This window comes from Misgurnus anguillicaudatus, chromosome 8 (genome assembly GCF_027580225.2).
Source record: "Misgurnus anguillicaudatus chromosome 8, ASM2758022v2, whole genome shotgun sequence".
NCBI lineage: Eukaryota > Metazoa > Chordata > Actinopteri > Cypriniformes > Cobitidae > Misgurnus > Misgurnus anguillicaudatus.
This window is the reverse complement of record NC_073344.2, coordinates 28,997,119-29,020,339: the sequence shown is the minus strand read 5'-3', so window position 1 is coordinate 29,020,339 and position 23,221 is coordinate 28,997,119. Positions and strand designations below refer to the sequence as shown.

General features: G+C 35.6%; 1 long non-coding RNA gene and 1 other non-coding gene across 2 annotated transcripts in view; one reads left to right on the top strand and one right to left on the bottom strand.

Moving 5' to 3' along the window:
• Nucleotides 1–23,221, bottom strand: part of LOC141365580 (uncharacterized) — a 169,749-nt gene that overhangs the window by 23,088 nt on the left and 123,440 nt on the right. The gene's annotated exons all lie outside the window — the stretch shown is intronic.
• On the top strand, nt 2,456–9,414 carry LOC129450342 (uncharacterized). Its single transcript, XR_012370799.1, has 3 exons — nt 2,456–2,675; nt 6,387–6,451; nt 6,631–9,414. It is a non-coding gene; the product is annotated as an uncharacterized protein (transcript).

Sequence of the window (23,221 nt, the reverse complement as noted above, 5' to 3'; positions counted from 1 at the left end):
TGAAATACTCAGACCGACCCATCTGGCACCAACAACCAAGCCACGCTCAAAATTGCTTAAATCACCTTTCTTTCCCATTCTGACATTCAGTTTGGAGTTTATGAGATTGTCTTGACCAGGACCACACCCCTAAATGCATTGAAGCAACTGCCATGGGGATTGGTTGATTAGATAATTGCATTAATGAGAAATTGAACAGGTGTTCCTAATAATCCTTTAGGTGAGTGTATATGCAACTGCAAAAATAAGTTAAATGGGTAGAGAGTTAGAATTCAACAATATCTAGACAGATAGCAAAGTAATCTGTTACAAGACATATCAAAAAGTGCCTTGCTAAATGCATAATAACAACACTAATGCCACACTGGTTAAAATAGTGATACTAGTACTCAGATAGGAAATGCCCTTGGCACAAATACAACAGCACAAAAGATATGACCGCACAGCAAACATAGCAATTTCACCTTTATTGTCCCAATACTTATGGAGGTCACTGTACGTGTATGAAGCAAGAATATGACAAAGAGATTTAACGACTGTTTTCTCATTTATATGGAGCGTTTCCAAATGATACATGATGGATGTAATTATAAAATCAATCATAACTCAAGACACGATCTACAAACCATTGTGCATAAATAAATACCTGTAAAAAACATAGTTTAAGATTGTCACTAAAATATAATTATATTACTGAATGTCACCCAAGTAGTGTGCGCTAATATATTTTAAGAAATGGCTTAACACAAAACAGGAAACTCTCATCTGTGGCTTTGCAGATGGTTAGTGTGTGTGTGTGTGTGTGTGTGTGTGTGTGTGTGTGTGTGTGTGTGTGTGTGTGTGTGTGTGTGTGTGTGTGCGTGCGTGCGTGCGTGCGTGCGTGTGTGTGTGTAGGGTAGAACAGAACTGACATAAAATCAGATCTTGTGTGGAGGCGAGTACATCTTTCCTAAAAGGTAAGACAATATGAATATCTTTCTCTGCTTATGTTTTTATTACAGCCAGGCATGATGAGTACAAAATAAAGGTTACAGGACCTTGAAGATGTAACAATAATAGTTTAAACTAGACTGGGCATCTTTCTTTCTTTGTCATAGAAGAGGTGCTGACCAAACCTTTGCGTTTCTTCTTGAATTATAGGATCTTCACGTCAAAATGTCTAAAGCAAATTACTGGACATTCTGGAATGAGTGAAGGAGATGCACAAATTGAGTCTTTAGATGACATACAAAAAGATCTGTTAAAGTATTTAGGACGTTGTTTAGGACGACTAAAAAATAGATTGAAATGAAATACTCCATTGAGACAGGCCATGAATGGCCAGAAGGTGCGATTAAAAGAGCTTGGAAAGAAAAACAACAGATGAATTTGCTAAAAAAAGGTAATCTGACTGCTGCTGCCAACCACAAGTGGTGTTAGAAAGCAAGAGATGATACAAACCTCCTCAGGAACATCGCACCACAGCATAAAGACCTAAACAGGCAAAAATGGAAAACACTGGAGAATCTCTGTCGAACATACGTTGATGGTGTAAATTCTAAAGCCTAGGTCTTACATATAATGCATTATTATATTTTGAAATACAAATATGTAAACGAGAATCAGATATACGTTTCTTAACAAACGTGCATGTTCACTGGCGCCAATTTCTGTTCCTGCTAGTGGGTGCTCGTCACAACGTCAAGCAATGCTAGGTAGGTAACTAAGCAACGGCAGACGCTCTGGAGCGCCCAAGCACGGTTCTGGATTAAATAAATTGATTGCAACCACATACCTAAAAAAATTATAAAATTCAATGAATCATTTTTTTTTTCAGTGTATATAGCACTAAAAATGGTTCCCCTATGATTGTGAACTTTTAGTACTATTTAGCGCATTTTTTTTAACATGCCTGATCTCTTAGCACAGCACTATCTGTGTGTCCCTGAATATATACTGTATGCAAATTAGAGCAAAAAAGTTACAAGATGACAAGTTATTTTTGAACTCCTTGCAAGAAAGAAAATGGGAAGTAGTCTAAATCTCCATGTTCAAAATATTTGATAATATCTAATAGTTGATATACTGTATGGCCCAGCTTTATTTACAACATTTACTTTAACTTTGCGTAAAATCAAGTGGCTCAAGGAAGAAATATTTTTTAAACCAATGCAGCATTTCCAGAAGTGACAAAATACATAGACACATTTATGCATTTGGCAAACGCTTTTATCCGAGGTGACTTAGCATGCTTTACATGTTATCAGTATGTGTTCCCTGTGTTTGAACCCATGACCTTTTGTGCTGCTAATGCAATTCTCTACCACTGAACTACAGTATACAGGAGCCGAATATAGACATATACAAAACATTAACAAGGAAGGATTTTAAAATAATCTGAAAAAACCAAGAAACAGATTTTGTGGTGAGAGGGGTGGAGATTGTAATAATGGGGGGAATGAGGGAGGGCTCAGTGATCTGGTCATGTTTTTAAGTTTCACAGCTATTGAAAGCTCTGGGCGTGACACTTATTAAAGAACAGCAGATGAAAAGAAGATCTGTGGAACTGGACTATATAGATTTTAATGAAGAAACCAGCACAGTTTCTTTAAGTTGGCAGAATTACATTTTTCATTTGTCGGTGAAAATATTACAGTGAAGTTTGCTTAAGTTTACAAGAACGCTGCATGAGCAAGGTGAGGACTTTAAAATCTGCTTTTCACTAACAATGCAATTTAAACAAAGACTGGCATATTGCATTAGCTCATTATTTAGAATAAAATAAAGTCAATAAAATAAAATAAAAAAGATAAAATAAATGTATGTTACAGAAATGTAACACTTAAATGTTTCTGAGTAGATGCAATAGTGCAACTATAATTATCATGCATGTTATTGAAAACATTTTATATATGGAGCTTCGTGCTGTTGTCAGATCAATTATAGTTTAATAAGGATATAGAATAACTATTTGAAATGTATAAAAAGGGGCATTTTTGAGCATAATTTATGTAAATTTTTCTCTCTGTTTGCATGTGATGGAAGAAATGCAGTTTCTTCTCCAACCAATTAATAATGAACTATAGAAAACATAGGAGGAAAATACTAGAAAGACAGTACAATGACTATACACTGAAAAAAATGATTCATTGAATTTAATAAATTTTTTTAAGGTAAGTGGTTGCAATCAATTTATTTAAGCTACATTTAAATAAAAAAGATTAGTAAAGTAAAATAAAATATTAAACTTTTGTTTAAATGTAGCTTAAATAAATTGATTGCAACCACTTACCTTAAAAAAAATGATTAAATTCAATGGATCATTTTTTTCAGTGTAGTACTAGATAGTAGCCTACTACAACTCAAGATCTTATGTGTTGAGATTATTATTACATTATGAACATTTTATTGACACATTTTGTGTATAACAAGTTGCTACACTTATTAAAATAGTTAGGGTAAAAACAACCCAGTGCTTTGGTACACAGTTTTCGTTGGGTTATTCTGTCAAAATGTTTTTTACCCACACTTTAAAAAATAAAACTTGGATCAACTTAAAAAAAATATATAAAGTAAGTAAAAAATATAAATTGAAAATGTTTAAATATTTTAGGTCTTTCCAATTGAAGTAATTTTTAAAAGTTTGTAAAAAATTTTTTAGGTGTTACCAATTGAAGCAATTTTTTTTTAGTAGAGCAGCTTCCCCTTTTTACTACAGTTTTTAGAGTGTTCCTGTAAAAGTATATTTACATCATAAATATGCTTACATGCATTATCGAAAATGATGTACATTATGTGAAAATATTACATGCACATCCAAGGTGGTAATGTGTTACACTGTGAGTGTGCATTATCTTCAAATAATTCAAAGGACCGGAGTCAATAATTCTGCTTATACCACGGTTACCACAAACATTGCTCTGGTGCCTATTTTTAAAACATTTAATAGGTTAGGCGTGCGATTTACATAAAAATAATCAACACCCATTGAACATTTATCAGCCAATCAGAATACAGCATCAACAGTGCCGTGGTATAATAGTAGATAAATTAACGTGTAACTATAAAGTATATAAAACGAATGGATCATTATTTAGGCTAAATTAAGTTGGAAAGATAATTTTTTGTCATTTAGATTTTGTCATCATTTCAGAACAAACTTGAATGCTATCCATAACAACTTACATTATATTCTGTTTGTTTCTTGGTCGAAAATATGTAGAAATATATGCAAGTAAAAAAAGTACAGAATAAAAATGTTTAGCTTACGCGAAGCGAACAAAAAGCTGTTTATAAAGCAGACTCTCTGTAATAATGTACAGTACATGTTTATAATGTTTCTGGCATTACATTGGCTGCAACTCGTGGACGCTGTAGATACACAAAGATAAAACCTAATTGAAGGGCACATATCATGAAAATCTGACTTTTTCCATGTTTAAGTGCTATAATTGTGTCCCCAGTGCTTCTATCAACCTAGAAAATGTAAAAAAAAAAAACATTAACTAGTCTTGGTAAACCATTCTCTGCAAGCATGTGGAAAAATAGGTCTTTGAAATGTGGCTCCCCTTGTGATGTCACAAGGGGATCTTATTAAGTAATACCACCCCTTTAATCTGAACTATCCAGCCACTGTACTGACATCTAGTGCAGAGAGAGCGAGAGAGAGAGAGAAAATAATTGACAGCACAGTTGAGTTTCAATTTCAACAAACCACTATTATGGTGATCAGTGTTTGCATTTCATCAGCTCATTTGCATTTAAAAGGACACATTCAAAAACGGCACATTTTTGCTCACACCAACATTTTTGCAAGTGGCATTTTTACCATGCTATAATAAATTATCTATATGGCATTTTGAGATAAAACTTCACATGCGTACTCTGTGGACACCAAGGATGTATTTGACATTTTTAAAAATCTTTTGAAATTTAAAGCGTTTTTTAAGTTGGCAAGCAATCAGTTGTATTATTGCACTTTGTATTTGTGTTGATCAGTAAAAGTAATTTTAAACTTTCAAACAGCATTTAAAGGCAGATGATGCTAATTCTGTCATCTTCGTTTCACTTTGCGTGCTCAAGGCTTTTCACACATCCGCTGTACCATTTAACGAGATATGAATAGCCTAGTATTACACTTTGAATTATAAAAAAGTATGAAAAACAAATTACTCTCTTAACTCTTGACAATTTATTTGCCCTTTATTATACATGTATTGGCGCTTTGTCATTGCATAGTACCCCACGGTTTAGTTTAGTTTGGGTCGGGCCAGCTCCCCTCACTTTGGCGTGGTTAGCCCTTCCATTAAGTTTAGTATCACTTCGCAGTGGGAGGGGTTATAGGCGTGTCGTTATATTTGCGCTGCATACGGCTGTGACATCATACAAGTGAGAGCGTCCTTGTATATTCACATACATTTATTTATTTCTCCGTCCGCCACAAAATTAAAATTGGCCACCACAAATGGATGTTTACAAATCGCGTTTATAACTACCTCGGTCTCACATGACAGTTTATTTTCAAACACCCATAGCGTCAGTCGACGGCGCTCCGCTGAGCCTCAATGAAGTTGCATTAAAGCATAAATAATACTGACGTGCACGTCGCGAATGTGCCGCCACAAACTGCAAGTCTGGAAAAAACTTTTATGTGTTCCTGATTCACAACCTGTGGATGTTTTTCATCGCTAAAAGGGTGTTTGGAAACTTATAGCAGAGCACAGATGACAACATGTTTGCTCGAGACAGCAAGCTAGCAGTAAGCTAAAGCTAATATTTTACATAATAGGATGACGCTGATGACGATTCTCTCAGACCAATCAGTGATCTACAGTGTTTACGCGTCACGTTTGGTATCAGCTCGGGTCGCTTGGAACCCCAACCGAGGTGGTACGAAAAAAAGTATCGGGTACTACGAAGTGATCCCAATGGAAAAGCTCCCAAAAGTAAGCTGACCCGACCCAAACCAAACCAAACCGTGGGGTACTATGCAATGGAAAAGCGCCATATGATGTGTAAAACAAGAAGGGCATAGCTTAATGAATTAAATGTGAAAATCATTCTTGTTACGGTTGCTTGTCATCCATGAAGTTGGATGGTCAGTAGTGCAGTATTACAGGTGGTTACCATGACAGACAGCAAAACAGCACACCATAACCAAAGCACTCAGTTATCACTCTAGGCATTAATTATGTCTATGTGTGTGTGGTGCTCAACGCAGGAGCTGGTGATCACTAACATGTATGGACGCATGAGGTCAGGGTTCATAGTACAATTAAGTCATTCTTTTTGGTTATTCTGCACAAATAAAGATTTCCTTTCTATGAAAAGTCTGTAACATCAAATTTAGTGTATGAAATCATAAATTACACTTATCATATAATGTATAAATGTGTGTGTGTGTGCAGGGTACAACAGAACTGACTGAACCGAATCAGATCTTGTGTGGAGGCGAGTACATCTTTTCTACAAGGTAAGACAATTTGAACATCTTTCTCTGCTTATGTTTTTGTTACAGGCATAATGAGTACAATATAAGGGCAACAGAACCTTGAAGGTAACCATAATAAAGTGGGCATCTTCTTTCTTTCTTTGACATAGAAGAGGTGCTGACCAAACCTTTTTGTCTTTGCTTTTCTTCTTAAATTATAGGATCTTCATGCAACTAAAAAACTCAGTCTAAGCTCAAAGAGGATTTAATTGAAATTCATATGATTCTTCATCAAAAACACAAGATCCTTTACACAGTGCAGTAATTATACCTGAAAAGTCTAAACCCAGAAAGTGGAGGGAAATTACAGAAATGGATTCAGAAAATAACAAAAAAGGTTCTCGTGGAATCTATATCCCTCTTTCTGAATTCACTAATCTATCACTAATCACTAATCACAATGACACGAATATAAAGCAAAAAAACACAAGGCCTAAAGAAGAAAAAAGGCTTGTACTTATAGACGGAGAACCCACATTTCAAAATCAGGATAATGATCAGAACTTGTCAGGGAAAACGTCTCAAGTTGTGCAGTACGACAATGAAACCAATAATGCTGCATTGGTGTTTGAGATACTCAACAAAGAAACTATAAAAGGGCCTGCTGTACAATCAACTTATCGTTTGGACCACAAGTGGTGCCAGAAAGCAAGAGATGATACAAGCCTCCTCAGCAACATCGCATCACAGCATGAAGACCTTAACCAGGAAAAATGGAAAGATTTGGAGGAACTCTGTCGACTATACGTTCAAGACAAAGATTATTCTAAAGCCTATATATACACTGGTCCACTTTACCATACTAAAAAAGACATAACAAAAAAGGAAAAAAAGAAAATAGAAGAGAGGTCAAAGAATGGGAAAGCTCTGCCAACTTATTTCTTTAAGATCATCATTCTGGAGAAGAATAATGGAGAACGTGAGCTTAAATGCTATGAGATACCAAATGAAGGAAAAGGACAAGGACAAGAAAAACAACAAGAAATACAACACCAAAAACAACAAGAAATACACCAACAACAAAACCAACAAGAAAAACAACAAGAAAAACAAGAAAAACAACAAAAACAAGAAAAACAACACCAAAAACAACAAGAAAAACAACAAGAAAAACACCAAAAACAAGAAAAACAACACCAAAAACAACAAGAAAAACAACAACAAAACCAACAACAAAACCAACAACAACAAAAACAACAACAAAAACTACAACAAAAACAAGAAAAACAACAACAAAAACTACAACAAAAACTACAACAAAAACAAGAAAAACAACAACAAAAACTACAACAAAAACAAGAAAAACAACGAGAAAAACAACAACAAAAACAACTAAAACAACAACAAAAACTACAACAAAAACAAGAAAAACAACAACAAAAACTACAACAAGAACAACAAAAACAACAAGAAAAACTACAAGAAAAACAAGAAAAAGAACAACAAAAACTACAACAAAAACTACAACAAAAACAGGAAAAACAACAACAAAAACTACAACAAAAACAAGAAAAACAACAAGAAAAACAACAAGAAAAACTACAACAAAAACAAGAAAAAGAACAACAAAAACAACAAGAAAAACTACAACAAAAACAAGAAAAAGAACAACAAAAACAACAAGAAAAACTACAACAAAAACAAGAAAAAGAACAAGAAAAACAACATGAAAAACAACAAGAAAAACTACAACAAAAACAACAAGAAAAACCACAACATCAAAAAAAAGTTACAATAAAAGACATTGAAAATGAACTTAGAAAATTCAGTAAAGATATCGATTACATCGAAGAAGTCTCTGGACTGACGTTCACAGAAAAGAATCAAGAGATTCTGAGAAAAAGAGAGGAAGTGATGGCAGTGAACTTCAGAGTTGATAAAGACATCACGAGTAATCCAACACATGGAATAGTTGAAACAGTTAAAATAATTCCTAAACAAAACACATTTCAGAGTGAGATGTAGTCACGGGAAGAACTGAGTCTTCTGGAGACATCTGTGATGAAGAACACTGTACCATTGATTTCAGATGTAGATATTTGTACTTCTCTCTTCAACCAATCCAGAGCGAGAACTTTTACTTTAACATCAAACATCATATTTTCAAATGTATTACAGCTCTCTGAAATACCTGATTCTGACAATGACACTTACAGTAACGTCTCTATATTCACTGTAAACCATTGCATTCTGGGATGTATTGCTTTAATAATGCCTTCATCATGAGTATATTTTATGATTATTCTAGAAATTACATTCTTATAGGGGTGGTTTCCCAGACAGGGATTAGACTAGTAGTCCTAGACTAAACTAAATGTAAGAGCTGTCCAAACTGCCAACAACTATACATATCTGAAAATACATCAGTGCCCTTTGTTTTGCCTCAAAATGCACAAAAGTAATGGTTTTAGTAAGACATGTTTGTTTAAACTAGTTTCATTTCCTAATTAAACTAAGGCCTAGTCCTGGCTTAAGCTAATCCCTGTCCAGGAAGCCCCCCTATAGTCTTTTTCTTACACAGTATATTAATTATGACTGTTTGACATTTATATAGCTATGTTAAAGTCATGATGCTGATGGTGAGATATGTTTAATATACTTTTAAATGTTTGATCATCTGTTAACCCATTTGCGCCTGATGCTGCATACCGAAACATTACATCTACCGCCGGTTACTTTTATTTCATGTTTCTAAAGTGCTACAGAGTATGTATGCATGTATTTAATCAAATGTATTCTGTTTGCTGGTATATATTCTGATCTGGATTGATTCTGCAATCTGATTATTTTGCAATTAGCAAGTTTGAATTGGTTTTGAAATCTGTGCATTTATCTACACACAGTGACTATATTTATTATATTAGCCTCTCAGAGGTTCATCAATTTTAGGTAACCACATTATATCTTTGCATTGTGGTATTTTAAATAAAGGAACATTCAACTGAGTTTTGTGTTTCCTCATTATGCTCATTATGAAAGTCTGTGGGCCAGCTAACAGATTCAATAAACTGGACCATACAATTATACGCTCACATAAAGCACAAACTTTTGATTATATAACAAATTTATAAACTCACTCATATCAGTGTTATTTTTCTTTGGGTACATTCATACAGCAGCAAAATCCAGCAGTCACTTCTTTTCTGAGTGTACGGGCCCTATTTTAATGATCTAAGTGCATTGTCTAAAGCGCACAGCGCAACGTCTAAATGGGCGTGTCCGAATCCCCTTTCGCTAATTTAACAACGGGAAAAATGGTTTGTGTGCCGAGCGCATGGTCGAAAAGGGTTGGTCCTATTTTTTTAATAGTAATTGGAGTATTTTGGCTGTAACGTGCAACAAACCAATGAGAGTTTTAGCTCTCATCCTCTTTAAAAGCCAGTTGCGCTGCCGCTATGTCTAATCCCTACACTGTAAAAAAATTCTGTAAAAATTACAGTATTACTGGGTATTACTGGCAACTAGCTGCCAGTAACTTACTGTAGATTTTACATTTATGTTATTTACTGGCAACATTTTGTTCAAAGTTAAATGAACATGAAACATTTTCAGACTTTATCGTCTACAGCAGTGGTCTCAAACTCCCGGCCCGCGGGCCCTTTGCGGCCCGCCCTCCCCCTCTGTGCGGCCCGCGTCACCTTTCAAAAATATAACATAATCTGGCCCGCAGAAAGATTTTTATTCCCTTTGTTTTATATTAATTTGATTTTTGATTTAAACGTTTAAGGGTTCGTTCACATTTCGCGTCTAACAACGCGTTAAAACGAGTCAAAGCGTTTTCCACTTTCCAAAGTGCTCGGGAGCGGAAGTTGCGCTCCGTGGCGTGGGTCGCGTCACCCGTTGCTACGCAACCATGAACAGCGCGCGCTCCGTGATGTCGAGGATAACGGAATGCTTGATCGGATTTTAATTCATCAACTGAACCTCGCGTCAATCATATCATTGTCAACATGCGATCAGTTAATCTGATCGGGACCTTGTAGTGTTTGTCCAGAGAAGATTTGTTACTTCCGGGTGGATACTCAGCTGTTACTCAGAGAAGAGCTGCGGTGGGGTTAGTTCACATCAACAAGTCACAGCATCTAATGGAGACACCGCATAGAGAGGCAGAGCCGTATGTGTACTGCAACACATTTTAAACTACAAATAAGAAAAGAGCCTTCAAAGTGCCCAGGTTCAGAAAAGAGAAGAGATGAGGAGAAATGTACAAAAGGTAAAAGTATGTATACTGCTATATATAATGAAGTATAATATATTATTATTTATACAACAGTTCTTTCTGGTTCTCGAATCTGATTGGCTAAGAGCTATGCGATATTGTGTTAATATCGGCACTGTAACCGCTTCACCTTTTGTATCATTCCGCCACCTAGTGAATGGAGGTCCTAAGCAGGCTCATCTCTGAATGGAAAAACACAGACGCCCTGTTTGGATCACTCTCCGTGTATCTCATTTACTAGCTCATAAATCAGTCTATGAATCCCCAATCGGAAGTTATTATTGGATGTTACGTTAAAGTTAATGGGATTAATGTCTTGTCACATCGTGTGGACGATTAACACTTGGAAAGAGGAATATAAACACTCGTTTTTTTCTGGAGCTATATTTCTTATCAGAACGCGAAAACACAGTGGAACTGCAGGTAAGCACCGCAGCTTTTAAATGTGGACATTGATCATTTATTTTATCGTGACGTGACTATTAAAACATGTTATGAGAGATCGCCACTGGTATATTTATAAGCAGCATGCAAAAACATATCTCTGACACTTATAAAAAAACCGTTTTATATAGTACTGACAAGAACAAAGTTTAATAATAATAATCGAGTGCTCGTATCACGTTAAGAATAAATGAGAAAGCAATAGTAACGTTATACAAGTAGTTTTATTAACTTTTACCTCGCGCCAAAACAATAACAACACAAAAGACACTAAATATGAATAAAAAACAAGTAATAGTTTGATCATGACACCAAATACTGCTGATTTGATCTCATTTTGAACATCAAAAACAAACAAGGCCAACATGAGAGCCAGGGGATCCCTTTCAGAGATGTAGCCCAGAGAGGGCGGTGGTCAGCGGGGCGAGTGAACACTGATGTCCGCTCATGCTTTGGTTCTCATTCGTATCGAATCTCACTAAGCAAACGTTCAAACAGGCGCTATCTTTACTAATCGACTGCAGATTTAAATATAATACATATACATTCTCGACTGAACTAATCTTAAAACTACACTTTGTGACCAAGAAACGGTAATATAAAGTAACGGCTTTTACGTCCATTGAGTTGTTATGAGATTCAAAGCAGCCGAAAGTTTTACCTGTCATTCTGCCGCCCTCAAATCCGTGGCGGAAGAAGTAGTTCTCAAACAAAGAGGCTTTTAAAATAACTCCGTTGTTGTTTTCTAGTTTTCGTTTTCAAACGTGTGCCGTCGAACTGTTGTATAAAAGCAATATCGCTCTCGGAGTCGTGTGATATAGCTCTATATCATCACGGCTGTGATTGCCTCCGGCACTCGGCCTACGGCCTCGTGCCTCTGGCCTAATCACAGCCGTGATGATATAGAGCTATATCACACTCCTACTCGAGCGATATTGCTTAAGTAGCTTACTATTCAATTACACATAGAGCAATATTATTTTTTTCTGTCCAACTAGTCTGTGTAACATTGACTACCCATTCAAAAGTTTTAGGATCACTTTCACTTATTAATATTTTTCCACATATGTTAAAAATTTCATTAAAACTGAAATAACAAAGAATACAATGAAGTCAATACTATGACTGAAAACAATCCAAATGAAATCAAAACAGAAACACTTACTGGTGGTAATTTTTATAATAGTTTATAAATCTATACAGGAATTAAATTTGTTAGTTTAGTGCAAGGTTTTAATAGGTCTTAGTTATATAAGGTTAAGAAAAGATTTACTTACTTTTATAAAATAATGTTTATTAAAAAGATAAAACCACTGCTTATATATTTTCAAGCATTATTATACATTAAATAATAGAAAATAAACATGACATTTACAGAAATATAGTGCTTTTTTAACGTTAAAATAGCTTTGCGGCCCCCCGATGAAAGGTCTGTCTTAGAAATGGCCCCAAGCCAGTTTGAGTTTGAGACCCCTGGTCTACAGGAAGTAACTGGCAACCAGCTGCAAAATTACAGCAAATTTTTTACAGTGATTTAGATGACAGACTTTGTAAACTGAAAAACTAAGCGGAGGAAGAAGATCCCCAGTTTTAGATTAATGTTAAATAATTGTGTTGTTTTTCACTTGTATTGAAATTGTTTTTTTTTTATTAAAACATTTAAAACCCATTTTCTTTTAGTCACTGAAGTAAAAAAGCAGGCTTTTAATTGCTTTAAATGTATGGTTTGTACTCTTAAAATACTTTATTTGTAACAAACAGGAGATAAAGAATTTGCAAACGGCTCTCTGCACGTTTCAGCACTTGGACAGCGTCTTAAGTTTTTTTTAAGCATTACTTTAAAAATGTTTCTCATCTCACCATATCCACGGGTACAGAGTCATCATATACAATAAATCTGTGATGTAGCAGAAAACATTTAAAAACAGATGCATTTGTTTAAAGCAAAGCATTTATTTACTTACCAGCTACAGGTGAAGCAGCTCTTTATGCCTTCTAACATCTCATAATCGATCCTCATTTAAGTCCAAGAGACTCAATAATAATCTTTTACATTCAATCCTCCATGGAGCAAAAATTTAATAAAGTTTAGTTTCACGTGCTCACGCGAAGCCTTCATGTGCAGAATTTTTTTTTGAAGTTAAGTTTTGCGTGCTCACGTGAAACTATCGCACGCACGTGAAAGTTAAACTTTGAAAAGATCTGCACATGAAGGTTTTGCGTGAGCACATGAAAGTTTCACGTGAGCACATGAAACTAAACTTTAGATTTTTTTACTTCAATGTCACCTTAGGGGCTCGGTACCATTCAATCTTTCATATTTAAAAACATTTTTGTGTTGCTGCGCATTCATGTGTGTGATAAGCAAACCCGCGTTGTCGTCCCGTTTATAGGCACATATTACTAATGCACTCTTTAAATAACAAAAAGCATATTGCGCAATTGACTTTAGACCAGGCTTTAGTTGGTCAATGGCGTAGTCTATTTTAGTTGCCTCAAAATAGCAACGCGCCAACAATGCGCCTGAACACACCTCGTTTTTAGATCAGAACGGAATGCCCATGAGTGCAATTGGGCCAAAAATGCATTTTCTAATAAACAACGTGGCGCAAAACGTGAAAATTATAATTGCGCAGGGTGGAAACTAGCAAAAGACACTTGCGTCGCGAGCCCTTTATTTGTTATGCTTTTAGCAGTGAAGCAAATTTCAAAATGTGAATTGTCAGCAGTGTAAATCATTTATTGAGAATTGTAGCTAGAAACAAGAAAGGGATTATGGATAAATGCTTGACCGTCAGATTTGAATTTGACCTCAAGACTTCAAAACACTAGTGACTAGAAAACATTTCGCTCCTCAGAGTGTCGGGAGGGTGACAGAAGAGGCTACTTGGGGAGTGTATCTTCCAGCCCTACGTTCAGGGGGGAGCTACGTCGTGGCCAGGTGGGGGAAAACAAATGGCACTGTGATGTATTGTAAGATATGTCAGTGCAAGTTGTTTTCACTTTGGACAGCTCTTACATTTGTTTTAGTCTAGAACTAGTCTAATCCCTGTTCGCGAAACCACCCCATTAAGTGTACATTTCACAATAATTTAAACAGGCAAAAAAGACCCTGGAAAGTGTGAGCATAATCTGAACTTGTGCAGTTAGGGGAATGGTCTACCCTTTTGCCATGTTGAATTGTGTTGTTGCCTCAACCTGGGCGAATTGATGCATACCTGTCTTTTTTCAATGCGTGCACTGTGCAGCGTTGTGAATGTGTTAGCATTTAGCCTGGACCTATTCATTCCTATGGTACCAAAAAAAGTTTTATTTTGTGGCACCATACTTACTGGTATAACTCCTCATGTAACAGTCTTTAAATATGGAAAACATGGAAGTGTTTGGTGGCTTCCCTGTTTGGTACCATAGGAATGAATGGGTCTAGGCTAAACACATTCACGATGCGCTGTGCAGTGCACGCATTGAAAGAGGGTGGATATTTGTTGGTTTGTCTAGGTTGAGGTGATAACATGGTTCGGTGTGGCAAAAGGGAAGACTATTCCTTTAATACAAAAAAAAGTATTAAATAGAAGTAAACATATTTAAACTGTTTCAGTTACATTTTAACAAAACCATTATTAAAATGATCCGAAAATATAAATAAGAATTATATAATGAAAGATCGAGTTTATTGTATTGATCTTGTTGATCAAAGCAAAATATGCTGCATTTTTCTCAAATCAACATAAATTATATGTTACTTTAACTTAAAAATTAAGTTAAACAAGTTATCTCAACTTTTCACAAGCCAAAACATGAAATAGTAGGTTTAATTGACTTGCAAAAACAAGTTATTTCAATTTCATGCTGCATTCTTTTTTATTTTACAGTGTAAGGGGATGGGTGAAGTGGAAATTTACTAAGAATAAAGATGAGAGACATGCCAGGAACTTGAAACTTTATTAGAAAGAGGAACAAAAACTGAAGATTATTTAAAGTCAAGGATAAAATAAAAAACAAAGGGCAAAAACATTTTAAAACATATCGACGCTTAGTCACTTCTCCTTTCTATCATTTACTGATTTTATATACTTTTTGTGTCCCTGTGTATCACCAAATGTGGTGATATGCTTCGTTTCATGTGAAACAACATATACTTAATGTGGTTATGTGTTTATGTTAACATAGGGAGTCTGCTTTATTTGTGGTTTATCAATTTCTTTTTTTTTTTGTTCTGTATGGAAGTAAATCTGTGCCGTTGGATTTTGAATTCTAATTCTTAGCACTGAATTTTTTTACATCAAATTCTTAACACTGAATTTTATTTTGCATCTAAATCAGACTTTGAATTTTAAAAGCCATCGGATTTCTAGCACTGTTTGTTTTCCTATGACATTTTTTTCAATGTTTAAAAAAAATTCAGTGAAATTTTTTTTTCAATGCCTAAAAAAATTCTGTGTAAAAAATTCAATGTCTCAAAAGATTCAGTGTAAAAACATTCAATGTTTCAAAAGAATCGGTGTAAAAAAAATCAATGTCTCAGAAAATTCAGTGCAAAATAATTCAACGTCTCAAAAAATTCAGTGTAAAAAATATTCAGAGTCAACATCCGGGGAAGCAAGGAGAAGCAATCGATCCCTGTATCAAATCATTCAACATCCAGCCAATCATTTATGCTCCATTGGTCATGTGACACCGAAACGGGAAGTCGGCAAAGGGTTTATTTGCATTAACATACGAACAAATTTTTCACATCTGGCAGATCGTATCATCAGTATATCAGGAGGTGATGCAAAACCCTGACAAAAGGTATTTCTAAAACCAGCAGCAAATGGCTGAATCTACAGGGAACCGCTTCCTAATTCCTGTTGAATTTTCATTTGAAACCTTTCTCAAAGAATTCACATCTACCCCCCCAAGACAGCTACCCCATAGTGTGGGACAGAAGAGTCACACCCTACCACACTTTCTCGTCCCCCTCTCCTCATGTTCTCAAAGCAAACTGTATATGGAATGCTACATTCTGCATACACAAAATATCTGAAACTGGTCTTGTTTGGTGTCATATGAATTATGAAGTGTTTTTATGTAAGTGGTACATTTGGGTTTATTAATATGACAACAGGATTCAATGCTAATCTGTGACAATAAATAAGTAAACTTAACCTAATGTTGGGAGACAACTCGTACCTTAGACATGTTGACCAATCACCCACTGTATGTATATTAGGCAACACCCCTGGGCTTAAAAGAACCAATCAGTATATCATTATCACAATGCTTTGTTCTCTGGATATTTAAGGGAAATGGTAAAAGATTTGGGTGGGACTTTCTATATCCAGAAATGTACCCCCATGATGCATCTTGATAAAGCATCATGTATTTCATTTTACTTTGAGGAATCTGTAACCAGATCTTTCATCATTTACCAGGTATGCAATATTATACAACAGTTCTTTCTGGTTCTCAAATCTGATTGGCTAAGAGCTATGCGATATTGTGCTGATAACCGCACTGTAACCGCTTCACCTTTTATATCATTCCGCCACCTAGTGAATGGAGGTCCTAAACAGGCTCATCTCTGAATGGAAAAACACAGACGCGCTTTTTAAACACTCTCCGTGTGTCTCATTAGTTCACTAGCTCATAAATCAGTCTGTGAATCCCCAATTGGAAGTTATTATTCCATCAAAGATCAGCACTCTTGGATGTTACGTTAAAGTTAATGATACTGCAGATTTGGTCTCATTTTGACCATCAAAAACAAACAAGGCGAATATCAGAGCCAGGGAATCCCTGTCAGAGATGTAGCCCAGAGAGGGCGGTGGTCAGCGGGGCGAGTGAACACTGATGTCCGCTCATGCTTTGGTTCTCATACGTACCGAATCTCACTAAGCAAACGTTCAAACAGGCGCTATCTTTACTAATCGACTGTAGATTTAAATATAATACATATATATTCTCGACTGAACTAATCTTAAAACTACACTTTGTGACCAAGAAACGTTAATATAAAGAAACGCCTATCCCTCTATTGAGTTATTATGAGATTCAAAGCACCCGAAAGTGTTACCTGTCATTCTGGCCGCGCCCAAATCTGTGGCGGAAGAAGTAGTTTTCAAACAAAGAGGCTTTTAAAATAACTCCGTTGTTGTTTTCTAGTTCTCTCGGCCTGCGGCCTCGTGCCTCTGGCCTAATCACAGCCGTGATGATATAGAGCTATATCACACTCCTACTCGAGCGATATTGCTTAATTGTCATTTGATTATATTTGTTTATTTGTGTTTAAATTGGATTGTAAATTGGCTTCTGAATTATGTTTTCCTACCTGGTTAATTATTTAATTGTTATGTTTGCATTCATTCTAATTTGCTCTGTATTATTGACTCTTCTAAGTTACTGTAAAGTATTACGATATCCTTTGTTACCACATATCTTTGTTTGGGTTAATTCATGTTAATTAAGTTCTACCTCTAACTAAGTTGTTACGCAGTCTTGTTTATATGTGGGCCATCAGGGTGATGAGTCATAACCTCTAATCATTGCCTTTACTTGTCAGAATCCTGCCAGATCCTTGTTTGTATTTAGATCTAGTTTAGCATGGCAGGGTTCTGACAGTACATATGTTCTATGTGGGAGATGTGTGGTTTTAGTATTGGTTTATTCTGACCACGCATTTCCCGGGTCTCGTCACTTTTTCCTCGATCCCTTACTTGTAATGATTTCCAGGTGTATGTAATTTACTTTGTCCCTATTAATTGTCCTTGTGTTTGCTGTTCTGTGCACGTTCGTCTTGTCGCATATCCTGTTGGTTTACCTGTGAGTATTTAGTGAAATCTTAGTTGTAGCCTGTTTTATGTTTTGATAAGTTTATTGGTAGTTTTGTTAAGTTTAGTCTCGTGTTTTCCTTGTCTTGTTTTGCCCCCTCGTGGGTTTTGTTTTCCCTGTTTTACCCTGTTATGTTTAATAAATTCCTTTTGTCGTCAACGTCTGCATTTGGGTTCATGTCTTGTGTATAAACCCTGACATTACTTTAAGATGTATATAGTGATTGAACTATATTCGGCTAGACAAACCTCTGGTCATTGTAGAACTTTGAATTAAGTTGTATATAACAGATTGTGTGAGGCTATATGGATACTTTTTAACGAGAGTCCGTACACATGAAGCGGTATTGTTAAAATTGCTTTAGTCATGAACCTCTAGTTAATGCATGGTCGATTAATTATTTAACTTTCACTAAGTTGTTGGGTAATCGTATTTGTATGTGGGCTATCGGAGTGATAAGTCATAACCGCTGGTCATTATTTCTGCTATAATTACGTTGTATACAGTAATATGATTTAACTATATTCGGCTAGATGGTGCTAAGCACGAACCTCTGGTTATAGTGTGAATTTTGTACTAAGTTATATATAAACGATTGCATGAGGCTATATGGGGACTTTTAGCAAGAGATCGCAGGAGCGGTATTGTTAAATTGTGTTAGTCATAACTTCTAGTACGGTCAAATATGTGTTCGGAATCTGCATAACGGCCGATGTGCAACGATATGACATGGGTAATCGAATGAATGAGTTAAATATTATTTTGAGTCAAATAGAATGATCAAACGTTTATACAAATTCTACAATTACATCAGTTTGATTCATAATACAATATGTCTTTATCTTCTTGGAGTCAGATGAAACTACCTAAGTTGCGTAATGTTAAAACGTCTTTGGTAAGTGCCGGAAAAGACTGAATGCGCGGCGATCCTTCTGCCATGCCGTTTGGATTCCGCTGTTGGGCCAAACGGATGGATATATATTATATAAATCATCCTTACATATCCCCTTACATATCTCACCATTAGATGCTCCTAAAATGTACACACACCACCTTTTAACTCAAGCCACTTTATTTATTGTATTAAATCTACAACAGTATTGTTAAGAAAATACCACAAAATGATAACTACTGTACATTGACATTTTTTGCATAGTAGACCACAGCCGGTGTATCAAACTGGTTGGCTACCTGTAGATGACAAAGCCTAAAACAATCTACAACACTATCAAGTACAGACTGAGAGATCTGATAACATTATAGTTATATAATAAACATTACACAGTTTACATGTTAATATAAATAGCACAATAATGTAGCTTGGATTTCACCCAGTATCACCCTTCCTGTTTTTTAAGGACATCTGCTATGATCAGATCTTAGGAAAGGGTGGTGTATCCTCCTTTAAACAATGAGGAACTATAAGCTCCAGCTCATGTACAAAAATCACAAATGTTAAGATGCTGACCATGTTCAGAAATAAGACTGAAATACAGGCTCTAGACTGCGACCAAAATGGTAGTTTTTTGATAATGTGCGAGTATACATTTTTCACGGTCACATTGGTGCAAGTACATAAGGTTCAGGTTGTTTTGGTAACTGGCTGTCACATGTACTCAGTGCCTGGGTATAGTTTCTTTCTGCATCAGTCTTGCCCGCGCACATGTCCGAACAGCTTCAGTATTTATTCGCGCAGATAAACACATTCTGTGACCAAACTCAAGTCATGATTGTAATGGCATATCAGGAGTTTACTTATCAGAGTCTCCTTTAAGGGTGAAGAAATGTTTTCCAATACCCATCTTTTCCTGTTTTTGCAGTGTTATGTTTTTTGGAGAGGGTGAAATGCTTTAGTTGTCAGCTTATGTAGGCAAATCCTATATAAGGCTGCAAGTCTAGGGATGGGATGGTATGACATTTTCATATCATGATCATAGTGACCACAGTTATCACGGTTATCAATATTATCATGGTTTTGTTAAAATGAGATGGAAATGTTTAAAAAGAACTGATACACACATTGAGAACAAGTTTTATTTTAGAAAATCACAATTTAATATTTTATGTCCCTGAAATTATTTCTGTGGTAAAAAAAATAAATCTGTCTAATAAGTTTACCGTGAATGAATACAATACATAATCTCTTAAATGCCTTCTTGTGCAAAAACTATGTTGCATGTGCACGTCTGCGTAAAACTGATTCTGGCTGGACCGGATTTACAAAATTTTCAAAATCACGGTAATCAAACACGGTTGTAATGATAATTACATTTTAAACAATAATACTAACTGCCAGGACATTTTATCGTGGTTAATCGTGAAACCGGTAATAGCCCCATCCCTAGCTGCAACATGTGAATGAGTATTTTTTTAAGTGCCAAATAAAAATTAACTTAATTTTTGAAAACATTAGGATGAAATGTTTACATTTGTTAATGTGTACATTGTATCTGCTCTAAAATAACTATATAGTTTAGTAAAGTAAAAGTGAAGTAACCAACATAGTAAAAATCTAAACATGCAGTGTTTATTACACAGTTAGCAAACTTGCTTCACACATTGTTAAATAATTTAGATTTTAACATAATCTGTAAAAACCAAGAAACAGATTGATCATTATAAATATTTTATTAACACATTTTGTGCATTGAGTTGCTACACTCACTAAAAACAACACAGATAACTTTGGCACAGAGTTTTAGTTGGGTTATTTTTGTCAAAATGATGGTTTACCCACAAAAGTTGGATCAACTTAAATGTTTTAAGCAAAAAGTATAAATATACAGGGCACTATCTGTGTGGCCCTGTATATCATCTGCGACCTTCACCAAATGTGGATATATGCTTGGTTTCTTCTCAACAGGAACATGTGAAACAACATAAACACATAACCACATTAAAGGGGATCGCACACCGGCCGCGCAGCTCAGCGCCGCGCCGCGTCGCGCCTAGGAGAACTCGGAGGTATTGTAAACCGGAAGTGCACATTAAATAGCGCGAGCTTCGTAGGATAGCGTCTAGTTCAAAATGCAAAATATACGTTAGCAGCCAATGTTACTTGTTAATGATTTGGGACAAATATGATGTTATGTAATGTTAAACTATGTGAGTGGCGCTGTGTGGCGAGGCAGGGATTTGAACAACTTCCTGAGTCACAGCTGGGCGGCGCGGACAGGCGCCACCTGGCGGTGCCGGTGTGCGTACACTCATAGAAAACAATGTGTTACATTTTTTTTAGAATGGCGCGGCGCTGAGCTGCGCGGCCGGTGTGCGATCCCCTTAAGTGTTTTTGTGCGTTAGAGTATGTTAATATAGGGGGTCTTGCTTTATTTTTGGTTTATCAATTTCTCTTTGCATGAGGTGAAATGCTTTTGTTCTGAACAGAAGATCAAAAATCTGCATTTACAAACAATTGAAGAGTTTTGTTGCAAAACAAGATAACTTCGTTTTTTTCCCCAGAAATCTCGTTTTTTGGTTCTTCATTCCAATTAATTCAACTGCAGTTGGTTTGTTTTGATTTAAACCTTCATAACTTAAAAAATACTGACAAGTAGCACCATAAAACAAAATGATAACATGATAACTCATAATAAACATGTTTATTATGAGTTATCTTGTTTTGCAACGAAACTCTTTAATTGTAATTTTTTTTATGTATGCATGGTACTGTGATAAGATGCCACACTTACAATAAGTCACTTTGTAAAGTTTCATTTCTGCTTGATTTTCCACAGCTAGACAAGGCAAGTTCATTTGTATAGCACATTTCATACACAAAGGTCATTCATAGAGAAGAAAAAATCTGACAGGAGACATTTAATATCACAATAAAATCATGAGAATTTAAAATAACAATAAAAAGAAAATAAATGTGATTTTAATAAAAGCAGTGTTAAAAAGGAAAAAAATGGAGTAAAAGTGACTTGAGTTAGTGGGTGTAAAGCAACACAGTGCTCATTCAGTAAATCCAGAGTTAAACAGATGTGTTTTAATCTAGATTTAAAAGTGTTGAAGCACATCTGATCTCTTCTGGAAGCTGATATCAGCTACAGGTGGCATAATAACTAAATGCGGATACACCTTTGTAGAGGGTAGGATTAGGATGAAAAGGCAGTGCTCATCTGGCACAATATCACAAGATTTTTCTGTAGCTGTGTCCCTTCTAACCACAAACCCCAAGCGCTTTTAAAATAAAGGACGGAAACTTATCCCTGCTTTGAAGTGTTATTCTGGTAGAAGGTACAGGATTCCTTGAGGCAAACTCAACCGTTTTAAGAACTTGTTTGTGCCAGTATCTATTAGACTGCTGAATATGGAGAAGTGACACCTTTTAATTTTTTTGTGATGTTATATAGACATGAATGCCTTCTGTATGCATAGTGTTGTCAGAATCTTTTTCATATTTCTTTTTTAACGTATTGTGTGTATCAGGAGATGTAAGAATGTTGATCTGAGTCTACTCCAAATTTCCCTACTAGGGATAATAACAGCAGGGATATGTTAACAGACCCAGTTCCTGTTGCTGTGAAGATCATCGCATCACTGATCCACTGGCTGGCCTTCAACGTATATATATATATTCATTCCTCCCAAGGGTTTTTGTCCTTCTAGGAGTTTTTCCCATTGGGTTTTTTTTCCTAGGGGGTTTTTTCGTCCCAGGGAGAGTCAGCCAACTTTGGCTTAACTTAGCACTTTACTGTATACGTTACATTACTAATATGCTCGCTTGTACGGTTTAACCGCTATCTCTACTTCTTATATTATCTATTGATTTTCTGTGTTCTCCTCTACATCTTCTCATGTAAAGCTGCTTTGCAACAATTAACACTTGTGAAAAGCGCTATATAAATAAAATTGAATTGAATTGAATTGAATTGAATTTATAAACCTGGTCAGTAAACCTGCTGCTCTGGGTGTTTCCAAACATTTAACTGATACTGTTCATCTCAAATCAAAAACCAAAAATATATATTTTTTAAAAGACAGCAAGATCCAGATTTCCTTTTATTTGTAATATAAGAAAACTTTAAAATAATGAGGAGGGAAAAGTGTCTAGACAAGAAAAAATACTCAGTGTTTGTTTTGTGTTTGTGAAATATGTAACATATTAACACAGTAAAAATCTAAACATGCAGTGTTTATTACAGCAAACTTGCTTCACATACCGTTTAATCATTTTTATTTTAACATAATCTGTAAAAACCAAGAAACAGATTTTTGTAGTGAGAGGGGTGGAGATTGTAATAATGGGGGAACTGGGGGAGGGCTCAGTGATCTGG